The following is a 19,345-nucleotide window of genomic DNA, read 5'->3' as shown; positions in this document are numbered from 1 at the left end:
AAACAATTCACTGATCAGACAATCAAAGTAAAATATAATAAAAAAGATATAATGACTATGAATTAAGGAGCTCATCAACATAATCGGTGAGAAAAAAACTCATCAAATCTATTCCAAATACAATTTCATAGTAATAAGAGTATTGTAAATGAATAATACTGATGATAAACCAATGGTGCACTTAAAACTGAAATAAAATAAAAGATTACCCGGTAGTTATTTCATTTGTATCATGATTATATGTACATGTATATAAATCCATGTTTGTAAAGTTTGTAGAGGTGAAATGATGCTGAAATGTTGATGTCATTCGCATTGAAACATGCTATTTTTCGCAGAAAGCATGTGGTTTAAAAAATTTCTGTTGACACCTTTTTTTGTTCTTTGTTACATAAACATCTACAAAAGTTTTTTTGGGGGGTCTCTTCATGAATAGAAATATTCCTAGTCATAAAGAATAAATTTGAAGTCTGAAATGGTATGGTCATGTTTTTATAGGCAAGTCCTGAACTTGAATAGGTAATTTTCCCTGTTTTGCATACTTGTAAAGTTGGCATTTCTTGGCAAATGTTGGCAATTTTAAGGCAAATGTTGACAATTTTAGGCAATTGCTATAGTCATCTGCACACAGGTAAAATACAGTAACACAAGGACTAGTGTAAATAGTTTGTTTCTATTTTTAGGCCAACACTGCGAAAGCCATGAAGCGTGTTCTGAATTGCTGGACAGAGACCGCAGTTGATTTCCTTCTTTGTTCTACTATAGAAACAAATTCAGAATTTTGAAATTTTACATAAAATCTGGTTTTAATTTAATTTCATATTGTATAACTATTCTCTCAATTTCAAACTACATTGTATTTTCTTCAATTTTCCATTTTTTTTACAATTGCCACGGTGACAAATAAGAATTAAAAAGTTATTGTAATTAAAGACCTCAGACCCTCTATGTTCTACTTAAGAAAAACTTAATATTTTATGGAAAGTCTCAAAAATATTTTAATTAAGTCCATTTCAAATTGTAGAACTATTTTCTCAATTTCAAGCTATTTAGATATTAAGAAACACACTTTTTCATAATTTTCACTTCTTTGGAACTATTGCCACTGTGGGATAGTTTATTAATTATACCCTCACAACAAAGTTAGGGGGGTATCGTCCGTCCGTCTGTATGTAGATGCATTTTGTCCGGACAACTCCTAAACCAAAGGGCCAATTTCAATGAAACTTCACACAAATATAGAGGACCATGTGTAGATGTGCATGCCACTTTATTTGTCTTTAAATTATGGTTGCTATGGCAACTGGTCACTATATTACTGGGTTATCTTAGTTAGCCTCTAATTTACAGTTCCAATTCACCATTGCGGGGGTATTAGTCAGCCATCCTGGCGACAGCTCTAGTTATTATTTATTATTGAGGGGCCAAGTGGTTAAGGTGTCACAACACTTGATCTCCAGCCCTCCACCTCTGGGTTGCGAGTTAGAAATCTATGCAGGCAGTAGGGTTTTTATCCAGGTATTTCCTCCAAAACAGCCTGAAATGACCCTGGTTGTTAAACCAAATACACCAAGTTATTATAGATATTTGATATAGAAGTATAGAAAAGTTTGAACAATTATCTTGCAGAAGAAATGGGAAGCTGATAATCAGGCTGGTATGTGCTGTCGTTGTTGTCTTCGGGCAAGACCATTTACACTTATTGCTTTGGATGGCATGCAACGGGCCTCTTGCACATTGTATGTTGTTCACCGAGGTAGTCACCAACTACTACAAGGAGACCCAGCCTCAGACAAAGAGATACTACTTATTTTTCAGAAACCGGGCTAATCATAATTAAGATTAAAGCTGATTCTGTAATAACAAAGCAGCTCACTTGTGCATTTCTTTATTGTGTAGGACAAAGAAGAATCGGTTATGGACGAAAATAAACCTAAATAAACCTTGGGACGGCGATGTAGCTGTGTACTGAGAAATTCATTGATGTTTTGTGTGCTACAGAAAACACCAACGTATATGTACGGTATATCATAAAGGCTGTGTCAAGTCAAGGTCAGACGTAGTTCATGGTCGATCATCATATGAATACTTGATTGTCTACACTACTACCTTAAAATTCGCAAAAATGACACCTCCGGTATTCATGATTTGATTTTTACCAAATTTTAATCTAGAACCTCAAGTCCCTTTGATGAAAACCAGAGATAAAAACTTTTGTGTTAATTTAAGTATTATTCAACATCCAGATAGAAAAACATTCAATATTATCTTACATAAAACATATCTACATAAAACTCTGTACACATCATTACATAGACCTTTAAAATGTTAGAAATTTTGTATACATCTAGAGTCCTGCAAAATTCTTTTTGCAGTAGAAACAAGACAGTATTTTGTGCCAAAGTTCCCATTTGATCAACAAGTTCATTTGTATGTAATCATTGTGCAGGAAATGTGGAAAAAGACGCAGGTTTTATTCATATTTTAAGGTATCCGCTATTTTTACATATCAGTTGTTTATGAATATGGTGGCCTCTAGAATAGTCTCATAGCCTTTTAAACATGTTTACCAACACATGCAACACCTGACAAATATTGTATTTTGATATGTACCCGCGTCATTTTTGTGCTTCTCAATAAGATAAGAAACGGGCTGGTCTGTGCTGTTGTGGTTGGGTCCTTGGACACTTTAACCAATTGCCCTGGATGGCATGCTGCACTCCTTCCGTATGAGGTAGTCACCAACTACTACAAGGAGATCCTGCCTCCAAACAACCCTGGCTGTTCACCGGGCGATAAACCCAGCAAAAAAAAACCAAACTAGGTCATGAGATGTGACAGTGGTTTATGTACTTGTATAATATTATGAAAGTAGGCTCAATTACACTGCATAATTCTGAGAGAGTTTAGTTTAATTTTCATTGTATGGACTTGAAATTAAATAGTTGATGTGAGTTTTGTCTGTTGTTGGATTTTATTTTAAACAGAAGACAGTAAGGAATTTGATGTGAAAAATATTTACAAAAATATTTTATTTGATAGGGTTTAGTCCAATTCTACAACTACAAATGAAATATTGCACATTTTCTTTTTTTAATATTAGTTTTCTATAGGGTAACTTTCAAAATAAAATTGCTGTTATGTCAAATTTCCCATATTTCTTTCTTTCTTTTGAAATTCCCACTCATTTTTAATCACAATAAACAGTTCATATTGACATAAAGGTTTTAATTTTTTTAATAACCTTGGTTCATTTGGTTGCCATTGGTTCTTAATGTTTATGTTTCAAAATCTTATTGGTGTTGAGTCACCAAAAACATTGAAATTATCATATAACAAAAATTGACACTTTAGCATACCAGAAAATGAAAGATCAAAAGTGTAGAGTTGCTGTAGATTTTTTATTGCTACTGACTTGAATAGAGATGTAAGCACGAGTGCTCCTGCAGACTATGATTTTCACCTGTGTGACAATTGTGATTAATATTAGTTATCCTCCTTATTTAAAATTTTTGCTAATACAGTTTAGATTTGTTCCTCAATCCTAAGTTTTTCTAGAATGAATGTGGTTTGGCAAACTCTACATATATTTATTGTATGGCTTAAAGATAACTTGCTCTTGTCTTAATGAGGCGTATGTATACCACATTGTTTTCTTTATTCAGGTGAATTGGATGCAGAGAAGGACCAGACATTTATTATTCTGTACCAAGAGTGACACAGGATGGAATACAATGCACCCATCAATAGTCATAATTTATAGTGTTTAAAGACATATCGTATTTGTTTCCATGGCAACACTAAACACCGATACTTGCAATTAAAATCAGACTTACATTTGCACTATATGCTACTCTTTTTTTGTAATCAAAACTGAACGGTGTTTAGGATTTGAATAGCCCACACCTTGCAATCTAATGGGGGCTAAACATCTACAATTTCTGGATATATAATGGTATTATGTCTGCAACATGTATATTACCACAATATATGTCCAGAAATATTATGTTCTTTGAAAAAGTTATTGCCATTTCATGTTTATCTTAGTAGATAGTCACCGAGTTTTCAATCAATTTTGTACATTCTCCATGGTGTCGCACACAATTCTGCATTTAATATTTGTATCCACATTTCTTTTGGATTTGCGATTACTCAAAATTATGTAATATAAAATTCACATCTCTATATTTACTACCAGTGTTAAGTAATAATGACACCAAGAATTGTCAAAAGGATAAGAATTGCCACATTTGTAGAATTCCTTGTTTAAATCCAGTAGTGCAGGAAAGTACCAAAATAAAGGGCAATAACTCTTTCAAATATTTATGATATAGATTGAGATTACCTTGATATAATGAATAACAAATTCTGTGTTGTTTTCCAATCTGTTTATTTACAAGGAACATTTCAGGTGCTAGCATACATGTGATAATAGAGGTTTGTGAAGAAAGAACATGTCTCCCCTTATTTAATATCAGACTTTATCAGTTTACGGAAGATTACAGGGCTAAAGTTACTGAGAAGTTATTGTCCAAACAAGAAATTTTTGGAACTAGAGTACCATAGGCTGGAGCAAGATCAAAGTACAAAAAAAACGAAGGCCAGTAACTTTTGCAAAAATTTCTGTGCATGTATATCATGATTACAAAGCTTCAAAGTTTCAGGAAAATCAGTCCAAAAAATGAAGCAGCTAGGTGCCTTGAAATAAACAAAGGGGAATAACTTTTGCAAAAATAAAAATAAATGTTGAATTAAAATTCCTTTCAGGAAATCAACTACATATGAAAATAATGCATACAAAAAATTAAAAGATTGATAAAAATGTAAATCATCCACAGAAAGAAAGCCCTGTTCTTCACTAGATGATAAAGGTGTACAGCATTTGTTTGTGAAGGTTTCTGCTAGACAAGAAACTGTTGAAAAAAATCACTTATTTGACCTTTGTATCAAGGTCACAGTGACCTAGCTAGCAGCTAGTTCTGCAAAGATATATATACGATTAAGAAGCAATTATCTAGACAAGAAATTGTTGAAAGACTGGTACAAATACAAAATATTTCTATACTTTCAAGGGGAGACATGTACATAATGAGGATGTTAGCCAGCCCACATAAACATACATTTATGTGTACCGTATTTATCTTGAACAAATCCCTTGCCCTAGCATTTAAGTTTAGTATCAAAATATGGGGAGTACTTATTTTTACGTAAAATCACCAGTTCTGCAAAAATGATTTGGCAGGGGAATGGCTAATTTTTAGGCATGGATTTATTTGCCGATAAATACGTTAAGCTGTTACCAGTTCTGCCACGGGGAGGCCTCCTCAATAGAACCACCTGAAACAGAAAAAAAGGAAAAAAAAGAAAAAGATGGTCTGGGTCCCGTCCGACCCCGTCTGTCCCGTCCGATCCCGTCCGTTCCCGTCCGATCCCGTCCGATCCCGTCCGTTCCCGTCCGATCCCGTCTATGGAATAGATATAATAGCTTTTATTAGACCAACTCCAGTAAATGGGAACCACTGTTAATAATACAATGTTACTTACACTGTATGATACAGCATTTACAGGTTTACTATCAATTGCTGCTAACAATACACTTATCCCTTCAAAGAAATGTCCTCAAATTAGTTTAAGAGAATTAGAGCAAGATGTTTATTTTACTCTGAAACTGCAAGAAATATATTGGATATTTGTTATAACTTGTGGCACCATTCTTTTTGAAATGAGGGATTGGCCTTACAAAAATTTAATTGACACGGGAGGATTACCAGTTTCCTATTGGGACAGGTACATGGGAATACATTTTTTATCCCAGGCTCTTTACTAAAAACTTTTTTTAAACACTTATATTTGATTTTGACCTTGTGTTGATGGTTTATGTTGGGATACACACCTGATTTTTGGTGGGGCAAGACAGTCCGTCCTTATAGCCGGGATTCTTCAAGTTTACGCAACCTTGACTCCAAATAGACTTCAAACCAATAAAGATATCAGAAATCACAAGATGACGCATTCAAGTTTCAACAAGATCTGTCCGTTCCTTCACAATTATTCAACTCAAGACACAAACAATCACCCAATACAAGATTTACAAGCAATAACAGTCTGACACATGGTGGTCCATTGGATTACCAGGCCTGGACCACACAGACCTGGCACTCCAATCATGATGCTATATTGCTTTACTTGTACCAGATTCATGTCTGTGCCACGAGTTAAACATTGTCAAGGAAGTGACGGAACGAATTGAGAAATGAATGAACCATCTTGAGATTCCTAAGATCCCCATTGCCAATCCATATATTCAGAGCTAGATCACGCTCGCTTTAAAACCCCGACCCGGTGAATGTCCTGACATTAGACATTCCCCTGCAAATAACATTCTCAATGTTATTTTCAAATCTTGAAACAAAGAAATGCCCAGGGTATCGTTTCACAAAGCTTCGTAACTTACGAACGTAAGCAAGGATATTTATGAAAAAGTTATACAAAACTTACAAAGTTCTTGGTGCGTTTCACAAAAGTGTTCGTAACTTTTTTTCGTATCTTACGTAAAGACCATATGTTCTCTCGGTAAAAATATAGTACTCTCTAACTTAAAAGGTAATGACCTTTTTTAGGTGAAAATTGTAGTGCTATTCCGAGTCCTGTACACAGACTATGAACTTTATTTTGTTCTATCAAAACAACGGTATCATTGATAGATCAAATTTTCTATAAAATTTCTATTTCATATCAGCAACAACGCAATTTTCACAGATTCTGCTCAATGCCAATAGATATACAGAATGTTCTTAAAATATTAACTGTTGGTACAGTCTGCGAATATGCATACAATTAGTTTCATGACTGTCTATTTTGGCAGCATCCCTCGACATTCAAAATCCGGTTTCAACCTCGAAACAATCGCTCACAAGGCATAGTAGTTCTTTTATGCTAATTTTTTTGAGCAAGATGTCATTTTCTGTTCCAAAGGGCATGCTTGCGCACGATTTTAAATTGTTTTCGTAAGTTACGACGCAGTGGAAACAGTGTAAAGTTACGCAAGGTTTTGTGAAATGCTTAGTAATTTGTAAATCTGACTTACGCAAAATTTGTAAGTTACGAAGCTTGATGAGACCATACCCAGAGGCCTTATTAGTCACTGGAGATCTTGTCTATATGCTCAGTCTATATGTGAGCATATAGACACTGTCTGCTTAGAAACCAATATTTAAAATACAGTCAAACCTAAGTATAATGGACACCCAAGGGACAATGCAAAAAGTGTTTTATAATTTAACATACACAAGGTTCATTATGTACCAAAAAAAATCAATGATTAAATTTAAGATATATTTTCCAAAATCCATGTAGTGATTTTATTTGTATATAACATTCATTGAAGAAAAAACAAAATACTTGAATCTGGATTGAACTTTTTCCTTACTATATAATATACCAAAAGAAAGTGGTGGCTGACAATTTAAACCATGTACTTGCTCGTTGCATCCATTCAAATTTGCATAAATGAAATAATTGTCTACTGTCCAAATTAGAAAGGTGTCGACTATAAACATATTTACATGATTTTCATTGGGGATTCTTTGCACTGTCCATTATAGACAGGTGTCTGCTATACACAGGTTTGACTGTATTTGACTCTTGTGACCTTGAAGGTACATGTATGGGCCAATGTCATTCATCTTGTTTAACTTCATCAAAGTATACTACTGGACTAATATCATAACCTTTGATTTAAACTGCAAAGGGCCGTAACTATTGCAACCCAATGTTGAAATAACTAAGATGTTGTGAACCTTACAGCATACCAAATTTCATAGAAATCTATTCACATTCATGCAATTATGCTCACAAGGTTCAATGTTAACAAGAGGCTTACAAGTCTAAATGCTCACCTCATTAGGTAATTATTGCTCTTAACTGATTTGAATTTAAATTTTCTAATTTTACAAAAACTATTTCAATCTTTTAAATTCAGGTTTGTAAAATTCTCAATATTTCCCACTTGACCAAGATCCTATTTTTTCGCTAGCTGATAAAAATTCTAGCTCTATACACTTTTGTGACTTTCAGTACATGTATTCCAGTAAATAGTATGTTTTCATTAAAAACAAATAATCTTTGATATTGTTCAGTCTTTATCTGTTTTCTGTGTGAATATAATTCGGTCTTTATCTGCAGTTTCTCTGCGAGTATAAGGTTACAACTATTGCGAAAGAAAGTAACTGTTCAGAATAAGAAGTTTACACGCACAATAATAATTAGAAGATTGATATATGCACATGGATTTTAGTTTTCTGGGTGTACATGTTCTGACGGTATTAATACCCAAATATGATAATTAATTTCAGAAATTTACAGCTGCTAATCTGATAAACCAAAGCTTGATTACAAATATTATCACTTCTCTAAAATAGCTTCTGGTTTCATGTCAATAGTGATTAAGTAATTAGTCACCCTAATCCACTACTCTCTAGATATTCTATTCCATAATAAAATAATTGTATTGTTAGGAAATGCTACTTTAACATTTATACTAAGTCTAATTATTATGAAGCTAATAATATTCGAGCTAAAAGATATAAAAACGAGATTTTATAGATGGCAGTCATCTTGAATTTGTTAGGACCTGTTACTAGTCATTAACATCTGATCACAGACAATGGATGCTGCACCATGACAATGACTCGCATGAGCCTTAGGTGAGCTAATGAATCTGAAAAGGGCCATAATTAATTAACATGTACAATGATGAAGCAAAAATACCCTACATATAAATATTAAGAAAGATTCATTAAGTACCCTGTGAGATAAAGTGGTAAAAATATCCAACTGTCAAAAGTCTTGTCAAAAGAAATGTTTGTTGAAATTTGGAATTTTTTTTTTTTTAAAGTAGGTCAAAGGTCAGATCAAAGTCAGCAGGTGCATCAATGTAGCACAAATGAAAAGGTCTTGTCACAAGGAAAACATCAAATATGAATGGCCAGTCAATACCATATTTACCGCGTATACGTCCAGGGGGCTAGCTAGTGCACTAAAAATGACAGGAATTTTTGGCTGCCATCTTAGAAATATAGAAGCCAACTACATTGACGATCTATGACCAAATTATTTTATTCCATTCAGAACTTCCGACAGCAAATTACAGATGACAGGTAAAATTGTAAAAAAAAATTAAAAAATTACAGGGTTCGGAAAACATGTTCAGTCACTGTATAATTAAACACAGTCAAATAGAAATATATGAACCATTTTTTCATCGTTTTTTTCCAGACGAGTAGATATAGGCACCAAAAAATATTTCACAGAATACGTACATCTGCTTACTAGCAGGGCTGTCACTATTATGGTAGACTACACAAGCTTCATCGATAACAGTGTTCGAAAGTAAAGGTAGTCCGATGGCCCGAGGCTATAGAGAACCTGGTCGGTCTATGTAAAATGTGTAAATGTTGGCCCGATTGGCTATGTAAAGTTTCGAGTCATGACATACGTTACAATTCATGTAAACAACATTCCGATATTTTCTGACAAAGGATTTTATGAAATCAGAACTTACAATTGAGGTGTTTTCACTGAGAACAGCATGTTATTGGCTTCAAACATTTGAGTGAGTATGAACTTGATGATGCAAGCGTTTGCGTGACACAGTTATGCTATTTCAACAATATATATTTGACTTGGGCTATGGGATTTCAATTTTCTGTAGACAAATTGTCTAAGGAATTTTCATATGTACTTTCGAACACTTCGATAGTATTGATAACGTCTATGGTTTGTATACTGTATTGGCTATCAAAAATGGGGGATGAGTTCATTCGGTAAATATGGGCTAATGCCCAGAAAAATATGGTATCATCTGGCCAAGGTTAAGTTTTAAAAAGTAGGTCAAAGGTCAGAAAATGTAGTACCAATAGACAGGTCTTGTCATAAGGATCATAAATAAGCTATATCCTCATTAATAGACACAACAGCAATATAAAAAAAAATAAAAATGCTTAAAACTTAAAAAAATACTTCTATTTGTATCTAGATCTTACTGTCTGTAAGCCTTACCTGAAGGACATGGCACTCATGCTTGTGATGCAGCCAAAGCGTGGATCTCGCACATCTTACTGTTGAAAGAAATAAAACTAAAATCAGGACAACGTAGCAAAGGCAGGTTTGGGTAAAATTTGGTCACAAGAACAAAGGCAAACTACTAACTTTCACCTCACTTAAATATAACGAGATCCCAGAGGGATATTTGCCCCCACCATTGAATGATATTGTTTGGTTCAATGCAAGACTGAACTTTCTATGCATTTCTCTTTATTTACTAATCATTTGATCAAAATATTCATGGAAGAAAGTTAACAAAATTCAACTGAAAAAATCAGCAATTCTGTTTTTCTCTTCAGACTCAAATTTCAAAGGGAACTTGCAGGAATCACACCAGTCCTCAAGAGATAGCAATAACAAACTTCAATTGTCAAAATCAAAGAAATAATGATAGCAAGTCATCCAGGGTAATATTAACTTAACATACAGCCACGGCAATATCAACAGGATATGTGACAGCCACACCCAGGACAATATTAACAAGATATCTGACGGCCACACCCAGGACAATATTAACAAGATATCCGACAGCCACACACAGGACAATATTAACAAGATATCCGACAGCCACACCCAGGACAATATTAACATGATATCTGACAGCCACACCCAGGACAATATTAACAGGATATCTGACAGCCACACCCAGGACAATATTAACATGATATCAGATAGCCACACCCAGGACAATATTAACATGATATCTGACAGCCACACCCAGGACAATATTAACATGATATCAGATAGCCACACCCAGGACAATATTAACAAGATATCTGACAGCCACACCCAGGACAATATTATCATGATATCTGACAGCCACACCCAGGACAATATTAACAAGATATCTGACAGCCACACCCAGGACAATATTAACATGATATCCGACAGCCACACCCAGGACAATATTAACAAGATATCTGACAGCCACACCCAGGACAATATTAACATGATATCAGACAGCCACACCCAGGACAATATTATCATGATATCTGACAGCCACACCCAGGACAATATTAACAAGATATCTGACAGCCACACCCAGGACAATATTATCATGATATCTGACAGCCACACCCAGGACAATATTAACATGATATCTGACAGCCACACCCAGGACAATATTAACAGGAATCAGACAGCCACATTAATATTAACATGATAACGAACAGCCACACCCAGGACAATTATAACTGAACTACCTTAACAGGCCAAAGATGGCTATACCTCAACTAGGTAACTCATATGGAAATGGAAACTGGGCTTTAATATGTTGTGTATAATTCTACAATATTTCACTAGAGCCTTACCTTGCCATATGGACATGCCCTGCTCTACGGAGACTATAGTCCTGCCACTATGTCCCACCCGTAGGATCTTGGTGACCTGATCCTATTGGACTGCCCCACACTGAATCTGGAACAAGAATTTTACTGTGCTCACATCAATAACATCAAAACAATTCCACCATTTAACAATTCAGTATATGGCTAGTTTTGATTTTCATTTCTAGATAATATGAATGAATCAATGCAAGGATAAACAGCCATTTACACCTTAAGATATTTTAAATCATTGCTGTAAATGTTTACTATTACAGAAACACTTATTATTTGCTGAAGTTTGGAGTTTAATGAGATCAGTCTCCACATAATCAGTATAATAACTGTTCCTTCGCTCTAAGATGAACTAAAAAAAATAGATTTCTCAATTGTATGCATACAAATACTACTTACATCAAGTGTGCAAAGCAGTAAGCTTTCGGAGACCGACAGGGGCTCCAGCACCACATCCAGGTACTTGGGCTTGCTCTGGACCTATCCATCAGCCTGATGGCTGGAATTGGAAATGGTAAACAATACAAACCAACTCCCAGCCATACTATTATAAGGCATTTAACTGGACAGTTCATAAAACATTGTATTATCAGGTTACAGCCTTTTCATTGAGCACAAGTTCTTCATGTCAATGAAACAAAGGCGAGGAAAATGTTTTTAAAGCTACACATATCAGCAAACATATTCAATAGGAAAATGTGCGACACAGGACAAAAAGTGCCGACTGGAGATCTGATTTTGTGAATAGAAACAAGTTGTTCTTTAAAACTGTTTGTACTTGTATGACCTTGAACTTAAAGTCAGTGACTCAACTCTGGATGTGGGTGCTGCATAAATAATTCAGGTTTCATCAAGATATCATTAACTGTTTAAAAGTTTGAAAGCCACAAGTAAGGTATATTGAAAATTTTGCACTCGAGTGACCTTTGACCTTGACATTAATAAAACAATGACCTAATTAAGAGTCCATTGTACTTATATTTGTGGCTTATGCACATTAAACTATTACCTGTGTAAGAAAAGGAATACAAGCAACATCAGTACTAATAATGATAAAAACTAAATGTATTTACATTTTTTATGGTATAATCTAGAATTATAAGGTTATTCCAATTTAAAGATTCCCAGGTACTCTTTAATTTATCATTGACAAGTGGAAAATGTACCTTAGATCCAGGCAACCACAGCTTTATGGAATAAACAGATTACTGCCACTCTGTCCATCCTTAAGGTCTTTATCGCCTTGTTGACAAAGATCCTTTGATGACTGGCTCTACACTGCTCCCTAAAAAGATAAATTGAATGGATTAGGGTTGGTTATCTCACCAGTATAGGGACCCTACACATTTCATAAATTAACAAATACAAGATCTTGCACTTTTTTGCTAAACTATTGTTTGATTTTTCAGACATTCTGCATAAATAGCTAATACTGTTTTCTATACACTGTCATATATAAGCTGCCATGGACAACGATTTACAAATATGTCTTGCAAGAGTAAGAATTATCTTGGCAAAAGCCAGACATGTCACCTAAATACTACTATCTAATTATAAACTATGAAATTGTAACACCACCATTTTCATTGTCCTTCAAATCAATTTAATATCATGTTTTTTTTATACCGCTAGTGTGAGCCCAGTCAGCTTTCCGAGACCTGGCAGGGTTCTCCTGATGCCACCTCTAGGCACGTCCCTCGGTTCTGAAAATAATAAAGATATATTTATAACATTTTTATCAAGAAACATGAGTAAATTATAAGATAAATGATCAAATCATCAGAATTTAATGCAGAATTTATTGTGTTCAAACTGAACTGTAAGCTTACCTCTTAATATTTAATATTAGGAAAAATATTCAAATTATCAATTAATTTTTTCTTCAATATTTAGAAAAAATTATATGAAATTAGACAACTTTTTTATCAATTAGAAAATTTGGTATCAGATCGGTTTCTTACCTCCCTTGACGGAGGGGCTCACTATTCAACAGATTGGAATAGAGAAAATTATAACGAAAAATTAATTATAATAAAAATTGTAGTAAGATCTGTTCATTACCTCCCTTGACCGAGGGGCTCGCTTTTCTGTCAGACAGAATAAGTTGACCCTTCACCCCAATCAGACTTTCCAACACCAGAGTATCTTTTACTACAAGAGACTTATTGCAGAACAACTACCCTTACCCGCCCCAATTACAACAGAATTTAACCCCGAAATATCAGTGATAAAGTACTAGAACCTAGACAGCCACATGCCCCCCTTAGGGTCCATCATGGAGGGGATCATGATTTCGCCTAACATGCAGCCGTCAAGGCCTAGCACCTCATCAATGATATTTCCTGGCTTAAAAACTACTGCAAAAGAAACGAGAAGTGGTGCTGAACTGAAATAAATCTATTGAGCTCCAGATACCACCAGCACCAGATCACCCAACCAGAGCTAGGAGTACCACCTATCCTGACCAGGATCTTGTCCTATTGCCTGTGGACAGTCCTATCAATAAAACATGACCCACGTTTACGAAATGTTTATCATCGATAGGATATCAACTAGAATCGAACAAGGCAGACAATACAAATGACCTCGTACCAGGAACTAATCAGAAATAGACTGGGTGCGTGGTTTAGCATTTCTAATTAAAACTTTTTTACAATAATCAGCTAGGAAATAAAGTCGGAAGAATCAGGAAAACAAAAATGTGTACAGTATTAATGACCTCACTTATGTCACTTTTTTTGTACATGCCATTGCCTCATCTAGGTCGACATGGAAATGAACCCGAACTTTTATGTAGGTCAAAGGTCAAAATACCTGATGAATATTCAAATAATGAAAACTTGTAGAACCTAAATCCCATTCCGGGGGAAATATAACTATAAAGCCTACTATATCTCAAAGATCAGCTGACAAAGAAATTAAATACCAAAATACACAAACGGCAATAACTTGTGCAAAAAAAGGTCAAATAAAAATGCCATGCAGCAAAACACAACTTTAGTTCCAAAGATATTGGACATACAACACCATACCATAATCGGGTTGAGAAAATCAATAATCTTGCGTATTACACTGTATTACACGCCAATCGAGGTATAGTTTTGTTGCTAAAAATAGCCAAAATCACTCTAAAGTTTAGTACCAAAACTTTCTTCCAAGTTGCATTTGTTAGTCATGAAACATCATACAAATGCAAAAATGAAAATTATTTGCACGTTGGAAAGTACCAAAAACTGATGCAATACTTCATGTAATGTAACATTACACTAATTACATTACATTAAGTTTCAAGTAGACAATGTTTTCGGTAAACATAGTAGTAAAATAGTATTTAGGCCTAAAAAAAGACAGCTTTGTTTCCAGTAACCCGACCCTCCCTATTTTTAACTCCTGACCCTGAAGAATGTTGTTTTTATTGGTTGTATCTCTTCAGTAACTATATGCTGTGAAATGTCATTAATACTATCAACAGAACTCTATAATAAACACTAAATAATATCAACATTTGACAGATTTTATTAAACATTCTTTTACATTCTGACATTTACATATGTTACATTAAGCATCTACAACATCATATTCTAGTGTTTAATTAATCAAAGTTAAGATATGAGGGGGAAAAAAGAAAAAGGTATTACCGGCCTAACTATCCTAATTTTTTTTGGGCACCTTAGTGGAAACACAGCTTTATTTTTTTGCTTTACCTTGTCGTACAATTAAATCGCCATTAAATAATAAAGTCCAAAATTTAATGTTCAATCATTTTGGCTATTTTCAGTAACAAATCCATACTCCAACTGGTGTACAATATGTGAATTTGCGTACATACACAAGTTGGAGGTTTTCCACAACCTGATAATACTAATTTCAAATTTGACAGCCATTATAAGACCTAGTACTGTACTAAGCTATATAAATTAAAAAATATATCTACCTGATGGTCTGGGGTTAGTTGGCTTTGACATTGACCTCAGGTCGGCAGGGCCTAATGTCCATCCTGAAAATAAAAGATACACTTGATTAATTCTTGAAAATTAGAACCTTTCAATTTGTGACAATATTAAATATACAATCCAGTTTTGTTTTCCAATTTTGAATCTATTACTTTTTGAAAATATAGGGTTGAAATTTCATTAGACATGTTAACATTTAACATATATGAACAAATAGCCTTATTTTATAACAAAGCGCTCAAAACCATTTTATTAAACATAAACTACCAGATATATAATGAATTTATGGATTAACCCTATTTAAGAAATAGTAACAAACATTTTGTACACACAGATCCCTATATTTATACACAGAAGTTCTATAAACAGTCCCGTAATTGTTAGAATTATAGACTTAAAATAGACATACACCTGAACATATACTTAAAAGAACCTACAGATTTTTTTTAAATGTTTTTAAAGTGTCATTAATATAAGGGTTGAAAAGATGAAAAAATACCTACCAGTACCACTAACAGACTTCCGCCCGTCATGGACCTGCAAAGATTAAAGGGTTATTAATTATCATGTCAAGAATTAATTTCAATTGAAACAGCTTTCGGCCCCAAGACTGTCTAATTCTCTAAAATGAAATTTGCTATCTACATTGTCAAAATCCAAGATGGCTGCCTGTCGACCATTTTTGTTTTCCCAATCAAACTGACGAAGTTGAACGAGTGAAAAGTTATTTTCGCCTTTTGAGCTCAACTCTCTTCTAAAAACCATGGGTTTTTTTTAAGGACTCTCACAACTAAATCAGCCAATCAGCTGGTGTTTCACCTGAACCAAGTCCCCGAGGAAAATGTGTTTCTTAGGTTTGTAACTGTTTTCCTGAGTAAATATAATATAAAATGGGTACTTTCTATATACGAGAATAAAGAGTAGTGTCTTGAGGTTTGGAAAATCAAAAATATACACTCCTACTGAAAATAGAATGGCATAGGATTTGAGGTGTAAAAAGGCGGGAATTCCCCAGTGTACTGTAAATGTCGGGGTTACTGTCTTTCCAGTACCCGTGTGCTCTTATATGCCATTAAACTTATACAATAACATTTATCCGATATAAAAAAAACAACAACTTTAATTTGATATAAATTTCACATCATTTGAACTTCGAACGAGCGAATAAAGGGATGGGGTCACTAGTAATAACATAGTAAATTATTTAGTTGTGAGAGTCCTTCACAACATCATGCGATTATGTTGAGTCACATTTAAAATGAAAAATAATATCAGTGAAAATCACTACTGTAGGAGTTATTTCCCTTTATTGACTGAGTTATCCCCCTTGCTCATCCTTACCCCGCTTCTAAAACAATCTGGTCTACAAATTCAGACAACATTGTACCATCTATAAATGTGGTTTTCATCAATCTATCAGTTTTTTCCTTTGTTTCATGGCATAGTCGCGATTAAGAATTGATAATGAATACATGTTTCTGTATCAATATTGTAGAATTATATCATGGTGTTTTCTGTCAATACGTGATTTTTTTCAAGGTTGAAAATCATTTTTTATATTTTCAAACAACCCCTTCGACAGCCGCAAACCTGGAGTTGTCATAGCACAATGTTTACGGCCGATTCCAATTTGGCGGGGAAATAAGAATGTCGATACTTTTAGCAATCAAAGGTACGAAAACAAAATCAGCCACACTTGAGGTCTATACCATAGCTAGCAAACCTGGAGTTGTCTTCGCATGCTGTTTACGGCAGTCAGCCACGCTTGAGGTCTACACCATAGCTATATGCTTACAAGGTTTTTATGCGTTATACGCTCAGTCATTTGAAGGGAAATGATATATAGCAAAATAATAATAGGCCCCAGAACAAAGAAAATTAAAAGAAATTTCTTATTAAACATTTCATTGATACGATAGTTAATGCAGCGAGAAATAAATTCGTTTATGACTAATAGACTCATAAAATCAAAGAGTATATGCGTATCAAAATAACTTACCGAAACGAGAGGTCCTTCTGGCTTGACGGCGGCGGGAAAACTGAAGTACCCGTCAAAGTCCGTGCAATATATCACAAGGGACTCACTGGCTAGTAGTATTTTCATTGGTGAAAAGTATGTTTGCCGGTGGGCACCTCGAGGGGAAATTCATATTATCAGCAGCGATTTACACATTAACACGTCTTTGTCATCGTCGATGGGAATACGCAATTACATGTATCAATATTCCGATTACACAACAAAAATCCTGCACGCACTTTTTAACATGCTGAAGTCCATATATGATCGATTAACTCAAGTCGTTTCAGGTTTTCCGGCCCGGCCCCTACACCGCTACGGTGCGATGGTGCATGCAAACCATGGAAAACTTGACCTGTGTCATTGCATAATTGGTTTTGGTATAACTAGATTATTTTAGTTCATAATGTCGGATATTTTAACAGATAAACACCATCTCATATATTTCCACGATATATATACTACATGTATAATGTACAATGAAAATAAATCAAAATGGCGGGGGGGGGGGGGGGGGGGGGGGGGAACCCACCACGGACTTGCATGGATATACATATTGTAGATCTATATATCTTGGTCCATGTATATCGTGGACATCTCCGCGGATATATAAAACGAAAACCACATCTGTAACCAATCAGCTGTAAGAATGAGATTGTCACACACAACCACGTTTGATTGAGAATACTAACAATAATAGCGATCTTATCTTGTAAAGTGCTTTGCTGCATACTCATCAATTTTGTCATGGACAGTTTATGCATATTTTAATATGTATTTTCTCCAGAGACATACATAAAGTAAAATGGAAGTCTCTGGTTTCATCTAAAAACTGAAGTATCAATGTTCAAATCATGATATTTTAATGTATTACGTTTGTTCTGTATGCAAATAAAAAAATATATAAAAACAAAAAAGAAGAAAAAAAATAAGAAAAAGAACATTCCATTTATAGTTCAAGGCTATTGGGAATGATGCAATGATGCGAGCCGACGGTTATTCACGGTGATTTTGATAACTTTATTATGAACCAGCGAAAAGTGATTCGATACTCGTAAGTATTTTTTTTCTGTGACGTAGGATTGTACATGGTAACGGGTTTCTTGACCGAGTGACGAGTCCGTCGACCAATGGCTAGGCTCCAAAGTCTTACAGAAAAGCTCGATGAAAAACTTGTAATAAAAGTAACAAGTAACAAGTAAGTAACAAGTAAGTTACTTACTGTAACAAGTAGGTAACAAGTAAGTAACAAGTAAGTAACAAGTAAGTAACAAGTATGTAGATAACGACGATCGTTGGAAGTGTGACTGTCACTTTTCCAGACTGTTCTACACAAACAATTTTAATATAGACTTTGTGTTAAATTAAAACATTTTCTTACACGAACATCGAGGGGTGTCTGTTTTACCGAATGGTTGTTAGTCTAACAGCCGAAAACGTCTGAAAAGGTGCTCCATGCACAAACTAGGAGAAACCCAAATAAACCTGGAGTAGACAAGATGTCAGGTCCATGTGCTGACGTAGACGGAACCATTTCGTCGTTTTTGGTGTTTGATTTTTTTTTTCGGCATAGCCGTATAATATTCCTTTGGCCTCGGATATGACACGACAGGTGGCGTTACTGGTCAAGATGGAGTATGTGATTGGTCAATGTAGCGGTAAATGCAAAATGCAGATATGCAATTAAAAAAGAAACAAAGTTAAAAATGCAAGCCGAATAAGTGGATGTATCTTTTCAAATGACGCGTTAATAAAACCATATTCCTGATTCAAATGCAGTCTTATTATCACCAAAAATTATTCAAACTGATCAAATTTTGTTATCCGTGCTGAAACCCATTAGTTCGTTGATTTATGTCACTAGCAGTTTTACATTATAACCACCAGCATTAAAACTATGCCGTTTATCTTTTTTAAAGATATTTCTTGTTTTA

General features: G+C 34.5%; 1 long non-coding RNA gene across 2 annotated transcripts; it reads right to left on the bottom strand.

The window, feature by feature from the left end:
- Positions 1-4,373: 4,373 nt before the first annotated feature.
- Positions 4,374-17,430, bottom strand: LOC117315783. Of its 2 annotated transcripts, XR_004529770.1 has the most exons (11): positions 17,394-17,430; positions 15,898-15,931; positions 15,376-15,438; positions 13,503-13,937; positions 13,068-13,144; positions 12,608-12,726; positions 11,841-11,940; positions 11,415-11,520; positions 10,060-10,118; positions 5,894-6,369; positions 4,374-5,465 (listed from the first exon to the last, which is right to left on the bottom strand). It is a non-coding gene; the product is annotated as an uncharacterized LOC117315783 (long non-coding RNA). The 2 variants fall into 2 exon arrangements; XR_004529771.1 differs by lacking the exon at positions 5,894-6,369 and having other exon boundaries at positions 5,441-5,465.
- Positions 17,431-19,345: the final 1,915 nt, after the last annotated feature.

The sequence above is a fragment of the Pecten maximus genome, chromosome 17, assembly GCF_902652985.1.
Source record: "Pecten maximus chromosome 17, xPecMax1.1, whole genome shotgun sequence".
NCBI classification, from domain to species: domain Eukaryota; kingdom Metazoa; phylum Mollusca; class Bivalvia; order Pectinida; family Pectinidae; genus Pecten; species Pecten maximus.
This window is presented reverse-complemented; position numbering and strand designations above follow the sequence as displayed.